This window comes from Bombina bombina, chromosome 6, assembly GCF_027579735.1.
Source record: "Bombina bombina isolate aBomBom1 chromosome 6, aBomBom1.pri, whole genome shotgun sequence".
NCBI classification, from domain to species: domain Eukaryota; kingdom Metazoa; phylum Chordata; class Amphibia; order Anura; family Bombinatoridae; genus Bombina; species Bombina bombina.
The window spans coordinates 92712550-92729266 of NC_069504.1; the positions used below are offsets into that span (position 1 = coordinate 92712550).

The window sequence follows — 16717 nt, forward strand, 5'->3', positions numbered from 1 at the left end:
AAAAGCAAGGAGTTTAAAACATAGTTAAATTCACATTGTTGGTAAACTCAGATGCCATTACTAAGCAGGAAAGGGCTAGTGACGGGTAGATACATAAGTATGCTTTTAGTGATTGGTTCACTATAACATAATAGTGATTTTACTGAAATGACTCAAGTTGTATTTGTCGTTAAAGTAATTCAAAATGTAACTCATGTAAACATCCAAAGAAGTCAGACAAATTTTCTTCTCTCTCTCTGGGGTTTTCACATTCAATTGTGCATACTGCACCATACTTGCAATCCTGCTTTCCAAATTTGCACCCCCTATATTAACTATAGGGCAGCTTACCCTGTTTTTGTTTGTTTTGTTTTTAACTGGAACTCATATACATAAGATTAGTTCTGGTGTTGTGACCCTGGTATTGAATATCTAAACCTCAACATAAGTTATGGTAAACGAAACAAGTGATAGAAATCTCTACTGTAAATTATTTAGAAAAAAAGCAAGAATTGATAACTTGTTTACACATCCAGACAAGCCAGGAGTTTTTCCACATGAATTGTTTCACTGAAGCAAGGGATACTAGGAAATTATATGCAAATTAGGTTAACACATTCTAATATTTCAGCTTCTAAATCCATTTTAAAAATATGCCTTTATACCAGTGCATTGCTATATACAATAGCTTTAAAAGCATTGCATGTGATAGTAGTGTGGAACATCATATCTCAGGGGTTATCAATTGTGACCTTTCAGAGGTTTTGGAACTACATTTCCCATGATGCTAAGCAAGCTGAAATGCTCGCTGAGCATCATAGAAAATGTATTTCCAAAATCTCTGGAGGTCCACAATTGATGACCCCTGTCATATCCAATTGTGGACAGCTACTTTGATCTTGTTGAAAGTCAGTGACTTTGGGGTCAATTTATTAAAGTCTTGCCGACATCGCTGCATGTGGACATCATACGCTGTCCATATTCAGCATTGCACAAGCAGTTCTAGTGAACTGCTTATGCAATATCACCCCCTGCAGGCCGCTAGCAGGGGGCTTCAGTCAGCCCGAACGTATAGCATCGGGCGGATTGCTGTACGCCGCCTCAGAGGTGGCGTATGAGATAAGGAGCAGTGGTCTTTAGACCGCTGCTTCTTAACTCCTGTTTCTGGCGAGCCTAAAGGCTTGCACGGAAACAGGGTGAATTGGCCCAATTCAGCAAATTATAAATTAACCCCTTAGAATGGAACTTTCAACCTTAATTTATATCTCTTACTACCATATCTTCTAATTGCTTAATATATTTGTCATTATTTATCTACTATTTAATGAGAGTCTAAATGAGATATAAATTATTCACAAATTAATCTTGACAACCCAGTCAGAACAATTTAGAAACAAGTAGAGGGTTTGATAATGAGAAATGTGTTCCCTTGGAACTGTGAGTCTTTATATAAAACAGTCTGTTTCATTGTTGTAATAAATAAACCCTAAGCAATGGGTTATACTAAGTAGATATCATAACAATATTTATTACTCATCGTTTGAAAAGGATTTTACTTTTTTATTTATTTCATTTAACTTCATTTGAGCAGTGTCCTGTCACAGCCCTCTACAAAAAGGCAGGTTATGCCCATACTCAGAAGAAAGCACGTACTTTGCTGTTTTTTTAACACAGTTTTTTTCTTTTATGTTTACTTTGATTTAACATATATAGTATTTAATTTTTGTTTACTAAAGGAGTACTGTTTCATATCTCTTTAAGTCGTGCAATGTTTGTGCATGGAAGCTTTCTGTAAATAAATGAGGAATAGTAAATAGGAACACATTTTTTTTTAACTTTTACATGTCTTTTTACCCATGAATCTTATGATTAATTGTATTCTCATGTATTCATGTATGTATTAATTGTATTCATATGTATAAAGGGACATGAAAACCAATGTTTTTCTTTTATGCATTGGTTTACTTAAAAGGGGTATTGCAGGTTGCCTCAATATTGAGACATCGCTGCAATACCCTGAAAGCGGCTGGAAGTGATTGCGATCACTTCCAGCGCTTAAAACCTTTTTTGGTCGTTAAAGACTGTTTTTTGTAGGACGTGCCTGGCACATCTCTTGGTCGTTAAAGACTGTTTTTTGTAGGACGTGCCTGGCACATCTCTTGGTCGTTAAAGACTGTTTTTTGTAGGACGTGCCTGGCACATCCTTGGTCGTTAAGGGGTTAATAATCATCACCACAAATGAAAATGATACTAAAGTACTGTAACTGTCACACTATTGAACACTTTTACAGTAGGGATATTTGTATTATAATAAGTACACCTGAACAGTATTAACATTCCATATTCAAAAATAGTTTGCTATATTGTACCTGTCACCTTTTGTGAATAGTTGTTTTAAGTGGCGGTTCTGTGGGGTTGCTGGTGGGGTGCTATGCATGTCTGGCACCTCTGTTGGGTTGCAAAGGAATAACTATATTATATTCACCACCTTAGTTAGCCCCCATTTATCCCTCCCAAATATTTAGTTCTACAACAGCCACTGGTTGTTTCACATTTTCTATATTTATCTTTATAAAAAAAAGTCATTCAATGGAACACAAACGCATAACCCTACAGATACAATTTGCAATCATTTTCCACCCTGCTTTGCTCTATTCTTCATGCATGAGCATTAGAAACCAGTAAATTGCATAATTCTCTGACATTGGGGTTAACACAAGGACCCCCAATTCCCTTGTTACTGAAGGGGCAGTGGTTTGTCTTCAGTCAGTTAAAAATACAGCCACTCCAGTATGGACGGGCACTATTTTGGAAGCTAGAAAATTTCTCTATGCCATCGTTGTGCATGTGTTGTGGGTGAGGGTTGAAAATAGGAATGCAAACAAAAATAAACACATAGAATTACTTGCAAAACTGCAATGAAAACAGGAACGCAACACTTACCACTGGTAAATAAATTATGGAACATAATAAGTGACAAATAGAAATTAAATAGGTAAGGGACGGTTTATACATTAAAAGGCATTTGGGGATGTCTTGTTGACTGAGATCCAAAGAGATTATTTACAAAGAAATATCTGCTTTAAATAACACTAGTACAGGTGTTGATGATCATTAATACATTTGCTCAAACAAACAAAATAAAAAATAAAAGTCACAAGAATCTGATTAGCAAAGAAGCTTAAATATACATGATATCAAAACATAATTTTGACAGGATTTGTTTTATCTGCATAAAACATTATTTCAGTTGCAATATTCGTCACGCTTTTGTAGTCTAAGCTTCTTTTTAATTATATAAGTGTTTGGATCCTTGGAGAAATAGTCTGATTTTCGGATAGTCCCCACTGGTACACATTTTGATTCTTCATCATCATTTGTTGTTCTTAATATTTCATCTGTGGGCATTTAAAAGTTGTCATTTGCTCCAAAAAATATCAAAGCATTTATACAGCAAAAAAAACTTCCTCTGGGTATTATATTTATTAACATTTCTTTTTTTTACACTGTTAAACAATCTTATTTAATTGTGGTTTGTTTACTGAGGAACCCATATATTTTTCTTGCTTACAGTACTGCAGTACACCCAAAAAAAATTTGTTTCTTATATTGGAACATTCTAAAACAAATAGGTATATTTATGCAATAGGGATGTAAAAGACAAAAAAACTATGCTAGACATAATGGTCTCCACTCATAATCTGGCCCTTGTTTGTGAAAAACCTATAAATTCCAGAGTTAAGTTTCAATGCATCATAAAAAAGTTATATTACAGAAATGTTTAATGTTACAGGTATACCCCGCTCATACAGTGGGTTAGGGACCGGAGCCCCGCTGTAAAGTGAAAACCGCCTTAAAGTGAAACAAGACAGTTTTAGCTTTCTTTTCAGTGTTTAAAATCCTGAAAACATGACTGAACTAACATATATTAGGGGTGCATTAATGCTACGTTTAGTTTAACACTAGCACAGCAAGTATCCAATTAGTATTCAATAAATACTGTACCTGTAAAATTGTGACCATTACTGTAGTAAAATTTGCCAGACTATAACACTGAGACACAGATTGCACTGTAATGCTATAAACAGAGTGAACTAAGCAAAACAAAATGGTGCCAGACACTTTACTAGCATTCTCATGATGATTACAGCACTGTTTCAAAATCCTTGGAGGTTGAACTTCAGCTCCACAAAGCGCTGTATTAGTGAATCGCTGTAAAGTGAAGCGCTGTAAAGTGAGGTATACCTGTATATGTAACAGGTTTATTTATCAATATTTGTTCTATTCAGTATTTCATAATTCACTTTTCCCACTCTCAAGTTGGAGAACTGATTCTAAGGGGTTGACACTTGGACTCAAGATTAGTTTTAAAGGGACATTAAACACCATGGGGCCGAATTATCAAGCTTCAAATGGAGCTTGATGCCCCTGTTTCTGCATGAGCCTTCATGCTTGCCGGAAACAGCAGTTATGAAGCATGGTCTTAAGACCGCTGCTCCATAACTGGTCTGCCTGCTCTGAGGCTGCGGACATCAATCCGCCCGATCCTATACGATCAGCCCCTGCTAGATTGGCCGCAAATCTGCAGGGGGCGGCATTTCACAAGCAGTTCACATAAAGTAATAAGTGCTTCAATATTGTGATATAAAGAAATCTGCCCCTAAGGGTCAGATTACAAGTGGAGCGCTATCGTTAGTGCCAGGAGTGTAAACACAATTGCAAGATTGCTGCGTTCTTTACGCTCAAATCCATATTACAAGTGGCGTGCTGTTTAATTTACCTCAATTTCGCTCACCATATTTTCTATGGGCGGTGTTGAGGGGTAATGTTTGCTCGTATTACAAGTATAAAGTAAATGTGATTGCTCAAATGTAATCACATTTACCGCTCAAACATTTTAAGGGACCTTAAAGGTTGCATAAAAAGTTTGCCCTAAACTAGTCTATTAACCACTAAACTGCCACAACCACCATCAAAAAGTAACTTACTACACTATTAACCCCTAAACCACCACACCCCCTCGCAAAGTAACCAATTACACAATTAACCCCTAAACTGTCACAACCCACATCGCAAGATGACCCACTACACTATTAACCCCTAAACCATCACCCACCCCATTGCAAAGTGACCCACTACACTATTAACCCCTAAACCGCCACAACCCCCATTGCATTATAACCCACTACACTATTAACCCCTAAACCCCCACAACCCCCATCGCAAAGTAACCCACTAACATCTAAAGCCCTAACCTAACACCCTATAGGTTACCCCAGAATAGAATAACTTTACCTTTAGAAAAAAAAGTAAAAAAAACTTACCTGAAAAGTTAATAAATCTAACCTTACCTTTAAAAAACAAAAAATTGCAATATTCTAACTTCTGCTCTTTGCACACGTTGGGTTAGTGTGCAAGGGATAACTATGTACTTTCAACTTGTAATACTCATGCTACCCGAGTCTCGCAAAGAGCAGAAGTCGAGGGTAGTTAGTGTGTGAGCGGGAGCGTTAATTACCGATCCACTCATAATTTAGCTCTAAATAAATGCTTGATAGAATAATGCTTTCAAAGAAAAGATAAGTCTGACAATAACATTTAGATGTATTTTTTTAAAGTTTCATTAGTTGTTTAAATAGTGACAAAATAAGTGTAATGTTTTAGTATCTATAAAACATTGGGAGCTGCCATGTTGTAACTTAGGTTACATTCTCTGCTGTGGCTAATTAGGGACAGTTATAAATAAGTCACTAGATTGTGCATCCAATGGCTGTGTGGAATATAACAGTGTTCTGCACTTCCATTTCTAACAGGAACTGAAAAGCTCACCGTTTCAAAATGGAATTTCAGGAAAAGGGGACACAATAAATAATGAAAGAATATTGTAGAGTTTTTTTTATATATCAGATTTATAATTTTTTATTATCATCTCAAGTGTTTATTGTCCCTTCAAATAAATGAACAGTAAACTTATTTCTCTATATACATAGAATATATCAGAAATTAGGCACTGTATTACCTTGTATTACAAAATATGTGCATACAACATAAATATTTTAAAAACATTTATTTAACAAAATTATACTGTTTTGTAGCCCAGAGGCACATCTCTTAAACATAATTTTGGCATATATTGTTCTTATCTCCTTTACTGTAATCAATTAGTAACAGACGGCTAGATTACGAGGCCAGACTCGGAAATACCGCAAATCCACTTACGTCAATTGCGTATCCTATATTTTCAATGGTTCTTGCATAGCGCCGGTATTACGAGTCTTCCAAAAAGTGAGCAGTAGATCCTCTCCTGTCAAGACTGATACCGCATTTAAATTCAGTAGTTAAGAGTTTTATTGTCTAACGCCGTAGTATAAAACTCTTAACTAAAGTGCTAAAAAGTACACTAACACCCATAAACTACCTATTAACCCCTAAATCGAGGCCCCCCCCACATCGCAAACACTATAATAAATATTTTAACCCCTAATCTGCCGAACCGGACATCACCGCCACTATAATAAATATATTAACCCCTAAACCGCTGATTAGAACAGCCAATAGGATTGAGCTCGCATTCTATTGGCTGTTCCAATCAGCCGATAGGATTGAAGTTCAATCCTATTGGCTGATTGCATCAGTCAATAGGATTTTTCCTACCTTAATTCCGATTGGCTGATAGAATTCTATCAACCAATCGGAATTGAAGGGACACCATCTTGGATGACATCACTTAAAAGGAACCTTCATTCATCGGTTAGTCAGCGGCCAGGAAGGATGCTCTGCATCGGATGTCTTGAAGATGGACCCGCTCCGCGCCGGATGGATGAAGATAGAAGATTCCGTCTGGATGAAGACTTCTGCCCATCTGGAGGACCTCTTCTTCCCGGCTTGGATGAAGACTTCTGCCCGTCTGGAGGACCACTTCGTCCGGCTTCGTTGAGGACTTCGGCCCGGTTGGGTGAAGACTTCTCAATGTAGGGTGATCTCCAAGGGGTTAGTGTTAGGTTTTATTAAGGGGGGATTGGGTGGGTTATAGAGTAGAGTTGGGTGTATGGGTGGTGGGTTTTAATGTTGGGAGGGTATTGTATTTTTTTTTTATCGGTAAAAGAGCTGATTACTTTGGGGCAATGCACCGCAAAAGGCCCTTCTAAGGGCTATTTGTAATTTAGTATAGGGTAGGGCTTTTTATTATTTTGGGGGGCTTTTTTATTTTATTAGGGAGATTAGATTAGGTGTAATTAGTTTAAAAAAACTTGTAATTATTTTATTATTTTCTGTAATTTAGTGTTTTTTTTCGTACTTTAGATAATTGTATTTAATTGTAGTTAATTGTAGTTAATTTAGGGAATTAATTTAATTGTAGTGTAGTGTTAGGTGTAATTGTAACTTAGGTTAGGTTTTATTTTACAGTTAAATTTGTCTTTATTTTAACTACGTAGCTGTTAAATAGTTAATAACTATTGTACCTAGTTAAAATAAATACAAAGTTGCCTGTAAAATAAAAATAAACCCTAAGCTAGATACAATGTAACTATTAGGGTATATTTTATAGGTAAGTATTTAGTTTTAAATAGGAATAATTTAGTTAATTGTATTAATTTTATTTAGATTTATTAAAATTATATTTAAGTGGGGGGCGGAGCCAGCAGCCGAGATTGCCAGACGTGCATTTGTTGAGCTCCTAGGCCTGAATTACAAATAATATTTTCTATTAATAAAGACGGATCTGATCTTACATGCAAATAACTACTATTTAGCCCTTAACTGAAGGACAACTTGGCTGAGCCAACTTGTGTGGCGGTTTGGGTGATTAACAGCCTTTATTGGGGGAAGATTCCTGGGCCTACTTTCCCTGATACAGACTTTAGACGGAATCTGGGGTTCTACGCAATATGGAGGAGAATCGAGAGCTGCTGTGTGCTTTGCTGCAGGACCTGGACCGGCAGATGTCAAGCTGTTTCTTAGACCTCTCAACTACACTAAAATTAGCACTAGAGGGAACAGACTGCAGGATTCTAACTTGCAAGGAGATTGGAAACACGCAAGTAGAAACAGCATGGGAAGGTCCACTTACGCTCCCCCAGCCTCCTATATCGAGCGTTTGTGATGCAGACGTGGGAGATGTCTCACTAATCTACTGGGACCCGCTCCTTGGTACTAACACTACAGCTGCAAAGACTATTTCTACAGTACCAGGCTGGGCCTTCTTAGATGTGGAGTTACGTCAGCCCTCTGGCTACCTTATGGCTTGCGAGGAGAATTGTTCGCTTCTAGCCTTTCCGGTGAATTGTGCAGTAAAAATGGCCGGCACAACTCACTTAAGCCATGTGGCGCAGCAGAGGTCTGAGAAGAGTGGTCCTAACCGGGAAGAATCCAAGGCGCAGGATGCGGCCTTAGAGAGCAGAGATTTAGATACAAGTCATTTTGAAATTGCTCGTACTCCGCATATGCCCTATAAGACGCTGAGAACAACTCGGCATTCCTCGGCTACAAACCCTGTGATGGTCGCATATCTAGCTCTCCGGGAGAAGCCTTGGCTGAACACTGCACTGTTATCAACGACATCTGTCTCTCCCTCACATTCGGGGTATGATGACCGCACACCCCTACAACACATGTCCACTCTAATACATAACACTGGCCGTGCTGAATGTCCCTACCACTGCTCTCCTTGCGCAGCTGGAGTGGGTTAGCAAGCTGTTCACTAGGTCTTTCTCCTAAAACCGATACAGAGATCGTCATTGGGACATTTTTCTTTATTTTCTTTTTTATATGTCTTTGCCGTTGATGATTGTGATAGTATGCTCCTCACACTTTACGTCTCAACTGTGGAGTCTGTTGGACTTTGTTATCTATTGTTAACCCTTCTCACTATTGTTTACTTTTTGTCCTAAGTGTGTTATTAGTACATATCGTAGTTAGAGGTACATTATAGAGGTTCACTATTGACTGAATCTTCTTTATGTTAGCCTACTGTAGCTCTTTTATCGGGGTTTGCATAATTAATATTTGTGGGTCTAAACTGCTACATATGCACAGCATTAGTAGATCTCTAATTTTATTCTCCTACAGAGGGTTTGCCCAGTACTGTTTATTTATCACACAATATGTTAACCATGTCTTTGATGTTAGGTATTCTTCATGTTCCCAATCTCTTAAGCTTAATATTTATATTTTAAAGCATACCTTATTGTGGTATATGTACTAGTACATAGTGTTCCCCTCTATAAGGCTCATTAACCTATAATACTGACTGCTGTTATTGTTTCCTTACCCCTACATTCTTCTTTATCATAGTAATTAGAAATTGGTTTTAATAAGTATAATGTGATCTGCAGCGTAAACTGTATCCATACTATTCTATTTGCATAGGTTATGTTATGTTTCTCCATTTCTATGCTATGTCTCTGCAGTATCTCATGGATCTTGCCTCACGATATTTTATGTTTGTTCTAACTATGTATGTATGTTATAATCTCACCTCCACGGAGCTCGCCCAGATATAATAGGTTTTGATGTCAATATATGTTTGCCTTCATTTAGCATTTATATCTAACTTGCATATATCAACTGCTTAATTCTAATTTAGTTTTAAGTTATGCAAAGCTGTTACTTGGGGTGATGTGATGAGATCCCTATATACTAGATATTACAGAAAATCACTCTGAGTTACTATGATGTTATTATTATTAAATATGACTGCTCTTGATGGTTTGCGTAGGGGTTAGATTATATCTCCACACTGCCCATTTACATAGCTCAGACCCCTAAGGCCTACGTCCCCACAAGGCTGCTAAGGTACACCAAGCTCATACTAAATTTGAGTCTTCCCTGTATTTCCCTCCCAAGCCTACATTTTACCCTAGAAAGTGTACCTCTCTATGAGACAGTAGACTCAATCACAGCAAGGTTATGAGCAGTATTTTTGACCATGGGGGTTAGTACTTCTTAACGCAAACCTAGTTAGGCATCACAACATACCATAGCTTTATACAGATAAGTACTGCTTTATTTATTTGGGCTACTGGAAGTTTAACTTTGAACCTTTTGCCACTATCTGCTAGGTAGCACCACAACTATTAATCCTTTTGAACATTTTACCTTTACCACACTTTGGTATTTTCTTATGTATTGTTATATATTCTTACTCAAAGCCTGTTATTGACTTGGCCGGGGACCAGGTTGGTTATGTTATTGATTGTGCCCTCTTACCTGTTTGCTCAGTGTTATTGGAGGACTTATTTTTAAACATTGTTGTCAGATATATTGCCAGAGGTGCATATATTCTTCCGACCTTAAAACATACTTCTTACTATTACATTCAGCTAGGCTTAGGCTGTTTATTCCTGAAGCCACTTAGATTTTAGCATACAAGTCTCTCATAATCTATATTTTCTCTCAGAATTATCCCTGGTCTGTTTTACATGTGTTATTAACTAACTTCCATGTTTATGCTGAAGCTTTTTATATGTATGTTCAAATGTTGCCACATCACTTTTATAGTACTAGTAAAGCTCACAGCTTGTAAGGTGCCCATATCCCTATTAGTAAGCAGGGTATATTGTTTGATGATGATAAGGCCCACTTATAGATGCTGCTGGGCCGTGTCTACTGGGAAAGCACGGTCCAGCATATAAGTTTTTATCCCTTACTTATAAAGGCGTGTGGGCTTTGACTGCAAGGCGCTAGACATATGTTGTGCTACAAGTTTTAAGATAAAATAACTATTGGTTCAAAGTATCTGGGTCCTAACTGACAGTATGTATGGTGTCATATTATCCGTAGTAATGTCAGTGAGCATACATGTAATTTAGACTCTCCCTAGTATACTCCGGTTCTTTATAATGTGTTTAATAATTATTGTTGTCTACATGGGTGCACGTGATCTCTCTATTACTTAAGTGTTGTGTTATATTTATATGTGTTATTGACTATAATTTTCTGTGACTATACAACTGTAATCCCTAGTTTATCTATGCTCTTATTCACATCTCTAGCACATAATAGTTTTCTTGATTGAGCCTCTCTCCTTCCTTTCCCGCCGGTACTTATGCCTGAGGGTCATATCCCTTCTCCCTCTCCAACATCGCCTAGAGGTGGCACTCCCCCAGGAGAGGGGCTCATCCAGAAGTCCCCCAAGCCCCCTAGTCTCCAATTAATCTGACGACCCCCCTCCATCTGACAATATATTATATGACTCTAGGCCCCCTCTATAGGAATATAAAGGTTTAGATGAGTGTAATTGTATTTATATTAAGTAATAACACCCTAGTCTCTCCTAAATTTGTCCCTGGCGTAGACACACTAACTGGCTCCGCCCCTCCACCACCCCCCCCCCCTTCCCCTCTATTACATTTTGAGCGGCTCTTGCCCGCTGCATCCCACTTCCCCATATAACTATAGAGTCACCCCCTCCCTAGTTTTACCCTCATCTGATTAGCTACCTTACTTGTCTTTGTATATAGCTAGGAGAGGATCATTTTTGCTTATACTACATCTGTTATACTCTAAAACAAAACTGAAGTCTCTTTATGTGATGACCCATATTGTACGGAAATGTTTGTGATACTAGAATACATTGTCTCCTAATTATGCTCTGTACACATTGTTTTGTGAATGTTTTGTGACATACCTTATACTCTGTACTGGTTTTTGACTTCAATAAAAAGATATTAAAAAAAAAATAAAAAATATATATATATATATATATTTAAGTTAAGGGGGTTAGGGTTAGGGCTAGACTTAGGTTTAGGGGTTAATAACTTTAATATAGTGGTGGCGACGTTATGGACGGCAGATTAGGGGTTAATAAATTTAGTTAGGTTGCGGCGACATTGGGGGTGGCAGATTAGGGGTTAATAAATATAATGTAGGGTTCAGCGATGTTGGGGGCAGCAGATTAGGGGCTCATAAGTATAATGTAGGTGGCGGCGGTGTACGGAGCGGCAGATTAGGGGTTAAAAATATAATGCAGGTGTCAGGGATGTCGGGGGCGGCAGATTAGGGGTTAATAAGTGTAAGATTAGGGGTGTTTAGACTCGGGGTTCATGTTAGGGTGTTAGGTGTAGACATAAAAATTATTTCCTCATAGGAATTAATAGGGCTGCGTTAGGAGCTTTACGCTGCTTTTTTGCAGGTGTTAGGTTTTTTTTCAGCCGGCTCTCCCTCATTGATTCCTATGGGGAAACCGTGCACAAGCACGTTCTACCAGCTCACCGCTACTATAAGCAGCGCTGGTATTGAGGTGAGATGTGGAGCTAAATTTTGCTCTACGTTCACTTTTTTGCGGCTAACGCCGGGTTTGTAAAAACCCGTAATACCAGTGTTGTCTGCAAGTGAGCAGTGAGGGAAAACTGCTTGTTAGCACCGCACCCCTGTTAACGCAAAACTCATAATCTAGGTGAGATATAATTGATCTACACTGAGTGAGGTAGTGACTTGAAATTCGGATTATCCTAATTTGTGAAGGTATAATCTAGATTTTATTAAAGACACAGAGACGAGTATTTTGCTTTCTTTCCTTTCCTACTGAAATGCAGTTTTTAAAAGTATACAGAAAATAAATACAAATAACTGTCAATATTTGAAAATGACAGCATACATCAGTGTACAGACCAGTGACCAATAGAAATGGAGAACTGGTTAAACTAAAACAAAGTGACCAATCAGCTTGATAATAGAGACTATAAACTGACCAATATCAAACAGTACATCCTCTTTCTTAGCATCTGTTGAAGGAAAAACAAAGTCCATAATGAACAAATAACTCAGACCAAAAAGGCAACAAACAATACTAAAGAGGAGAATCCAGAAGAAAAAGACCATCTATGAGGAAATATCTAAACGATCTGAAGAACTTGGCAACCAACTGGAACTTTGCAGAAACTGGAATGAACTTGATTGAAGTGACGACTTGCAACTCAAATAAGAAGGAACAAAACCACTTGAAACAATATCCTGGTTATGGATTGGTAACTAAAACAAATGTGCAATAATTTAGATAATAATATGATAAAACACATAAAGGGAGGGAAAAATATACACATCAATGAAGAGGAGGGAAAATGCTTGTCTCTAGATTATACCTTCACAAGTTAGGATAATCCGAATTTTATTACAAGGCCAGAGACTCATATTTTGCTAGTTTAAAGCAAACTAACAAAATAAATTAAAAGAGGCATGTTCAATAGGTTTAAAATAAAATTGTTAAAATATGGAATCTGAAGACCAGTCAGCTGCATCCAAAATTTGTTGAAGGGTAGCAGCTTTCAAAAATGCTTTAGAAGCGGCTGATCCTCTAACAGAGTGAGCGGAAAAAGATAAATCAATACCTGCATCACTCATAACCCATTTAGCCCACCTAGCAATAGAGGTAGACAACACAGGATGATGAGGAGGTACAAAAGATAAAAGTTAATTAGAAGAGGAAGTACGAAAGGAAAAAGTTCTACGTTCGTATTCCTTGAGACATAAAACCACACAGAGAAAAGGTTCAGAAGGTAAATAAGGATAGAATATAGAGGTTGAAAAAGATTTAGTTCTTTTAGAGATAAAGAAAGTGACACCTTCAGGAGTGAAACGTTTAGAGTTAAAATCTAAAGCTCTAACATCAGAAACTCTGCGAAAAGAGATTAAACACAAAAGAGTAGCTAATTTGGCAGAAAGTTGTTTTAAAGATAACAATTAATTAGAAGGCCAAGATTTAAAAAGAGAAAAAACAAGGTCAACATCCCAAAAAGAAGAGTAATTGGGAGTAGGAGGTCTTTTAAGTTTAATGGCTTTCATTAATTTGAAAATTAAAGGGTGCTTGCCCGCAGGAAAATTATTAATAAAAGAGTGTTTAGCAGAAATAGCAGATCTAGAAACATTAATAGTCCTATAAGATAATCCTGAATAAAAAAGAGACGTAAGAAAATTAATAATAAAAGTTACATCAACTGAAAGGGGATCCAAATCTCTCTCCAAGCACCAGATAGACCATCTGGACAATGCGGAAAAAAAGCATTTTTTGGTACCAGGGGCCAGAGAGTCTTGAAGGAGTGCCTTATCTTGTTGTGATAAGCCTTGGAGAGGTGAAGATTGCCTGAAATTGACCAAGCTATGAGATGAAGAGATCCGTGAAAGATAAGATCGTGAGGAAGACCTTCTGGATATGATAAAAGAAGAGGAAAAAGAGGAAGAAGAACAGGATGGTTGACAGATAACTTTAGGAGGCACGGGTACCAAGATTGAGATGGCCAAAGGGGAGTGATTAGAAGAATTGAAAGGAGATCCCGTTGGACTACTGAGATGGTTCTCTGAATCATGGAAAACAGGGAAATGCATACCCTGTCTGAAGAGGCCAGGGGTGGAGAAATGCATCGATCCCCAAGGCACCTGGTTCTGGACGCCAACTGAAATAAGGACGAATCTGAAAATTCAGTCTAAAAGCGAACAGATCCATCGAAAAGGGTCATCTGAGAGACTGAAGCGAATGAAAAACTTGAGTGTGAAGTTTCCAATTGCTTGAGTCTGTCAGATAACAAGGATCCCAATCTGCAGCTACATTGGATAAACCTGGAATATATTCTGCTTTGACAGAAATATTTCTGTCCAAGCAAAGGTGAATGAAATCTTTTGTAATAATAGATAAATCTATTAATTTTGTACCACCGAGACGATTCAGATAACGTACTGCAGAAATAGTGTCCATTCTGAGTTAAATGGACACTGGCAAAGAATATTTGACAAAACTCTTGACTGCAAAAGAGCCTGCCAAAAGTTCTACGTAGTTGATATGAAAACTTTTTTCTTCTGAAGACCATTTTCCACATGTGATTGAAGGGCCGCAACAAGCTCCCCAGCCCGAACGACTGGCATCAGATTCTATAATTAAATCTGGAGCTTTCCCAAAAATGGCTCTCCCATTCCAAGCTTCTATATGGGAGAGCCACCACGAAAGTTCTTCTTTGGCTTCTGAAGATAGAGGAATCAAGTGGGAATATGAAAGACCTTTCTGAAGATGAAAGATATTCAAACATTGAAGTTCCCTGTAATGAAGAGGAGCAGGGAAAATAGCTTGAATAGAGGATGAGAGTAACCCAACTATTCTGGCTATAGTCCTGATGGGAACCAAAGATAAAGAAAGAGTTTTTGAAATTTCTTTCTTTATATTCACAATTTTCTCTCTGGGTAGACTGAGTGTAGAATTCAATGTGTCTATTTGAAAACCCACAAAGGTTAAAGATTTTGTAGGAAAAATAACTGATTTCTCTTTGTTGACTAAGAAACCTAAATTTTCCAGAATATAAATAGTAAGCTGGAGCTGAAATTTTAGAATGACAGAACTCTGATTCATAATCAAAATATCATCTAAATAGATGAAAAGACGAACGCCTCATAAACAAAGCCAAGTAATTATAGGTTTCATTAATTTGGTGAAGATCCAAGGAGCCGAGGACAGACCAAAAGGCATACAAGTGAAACTCCAAATGTTGCCTTCCCAAACAAAGGTGAGAAATTTCCTGTGTTCCTGATCTACAAAAACTGTAAGATGTGCATCTGTCAGATCTAATCTGACTAAGTAATCATTGTCTAAAAGGCAATCTCTGAGAAGAGGAATACCTTCCATTTTGAAATGTTGATAGACCACGAAGGCATTTTAGAATCTTAAATTTATAACTGGACAAAATTGGCCATTTTTCTTTTTTACGAGAAAAAGATTGCTTAGGAAACAATTTTGAGGATTTAAAGCCGGTTCTATGGCTTGTTTTAATAAAAGGTTTTATATTTCGTCTTGAACCAAAGTTCTGTCTGAAACTGAAAATTTTATTGGAAGAGGAAGAGAATTTTGGATAGGAGGAGAAATAAAATCTATAAAAAGACCTGAAATGGTTTGAAGAACCCATTGATCTGTTGTTATGAGGTTCCAATTGTGAGCATAAAGAGCGATTCTGCCTCCTATAATGTTTTGGGAAAAAACATGAAAAGGAAGAAAAAGATTTACCTTATGGGGCACGAGATCTTTGTCTTGATCGTTGAAATCTTGGATTCCAAGGTCTCCCTCTGAAAGGGAAGAAACCAGAGGTGGCTGGATTCTGGAACTGTCTATGCTGAAATTGGTATTGTTGATTTGCGAATTGATTTGCCTATTGAGACCAGTTGGGGTATGATGCACGGCCGGGAAAATGGCCTCTTCCTTTCCCGGCCTGATCAGAAAAATGATCTTGATAGAATATTTTCTTCATAGATGTTCTGACTTTGTTTAAGTTAGAAAATGTATTAACATAGTTATTTAATTCCTTAATAAAAGTGTCTCCAAATAATAGACCATTAGTGCCTGAATGAATTTCATTAATAGTGAAATCACAAACTCTAGGGTCAATCCTTCTGAGACTATTCCTATACATAGCCGAATTGGCATTGCCAAGAATACTAAGCATCCTTTGAAGCCATTATCTAACAATGACTGGATCTAATAATGAGTTATTATAGACTGCCTGTTCTGATAAATCAAAGAGTTTGGATAAAGGACCTATTGTATCTAACATTTTATCCTGGCAAATTTTCCATGCCCTATCCATCCCTTTTTTAAGCTTAAAACCCGGAGAACCTATAAATTTTAAAATCTTAGGGTCAACTTCCGAGGTACAACTAGCATTGTTAGGGAGAATAGGTCTGGGGCATTCAGCTCTCATTTTGTTACGAGAATCTCTTTTTAAAGGCTGACGTAACTGAAAATCAATGAAATCTGGTATATCTG

The 16717-nt window shown here is 37.4% G+C and overlaps 1 protein-coding gene across 4 annotated transcripts in view; it reads left to right on the top strand.

Moving 5' to 3' along the window:
- Positions 1 to 16717, top strand: part of CACNA2D1 (calcium voltage-gated channel auxiliary subunit alpha2delta 1) — a 1258723-nt gene that overhangs the window by 835823 nt on the left and 406183 nt on the right. The gene's annotated exons all lie outside the window — the stretch shown is intronic.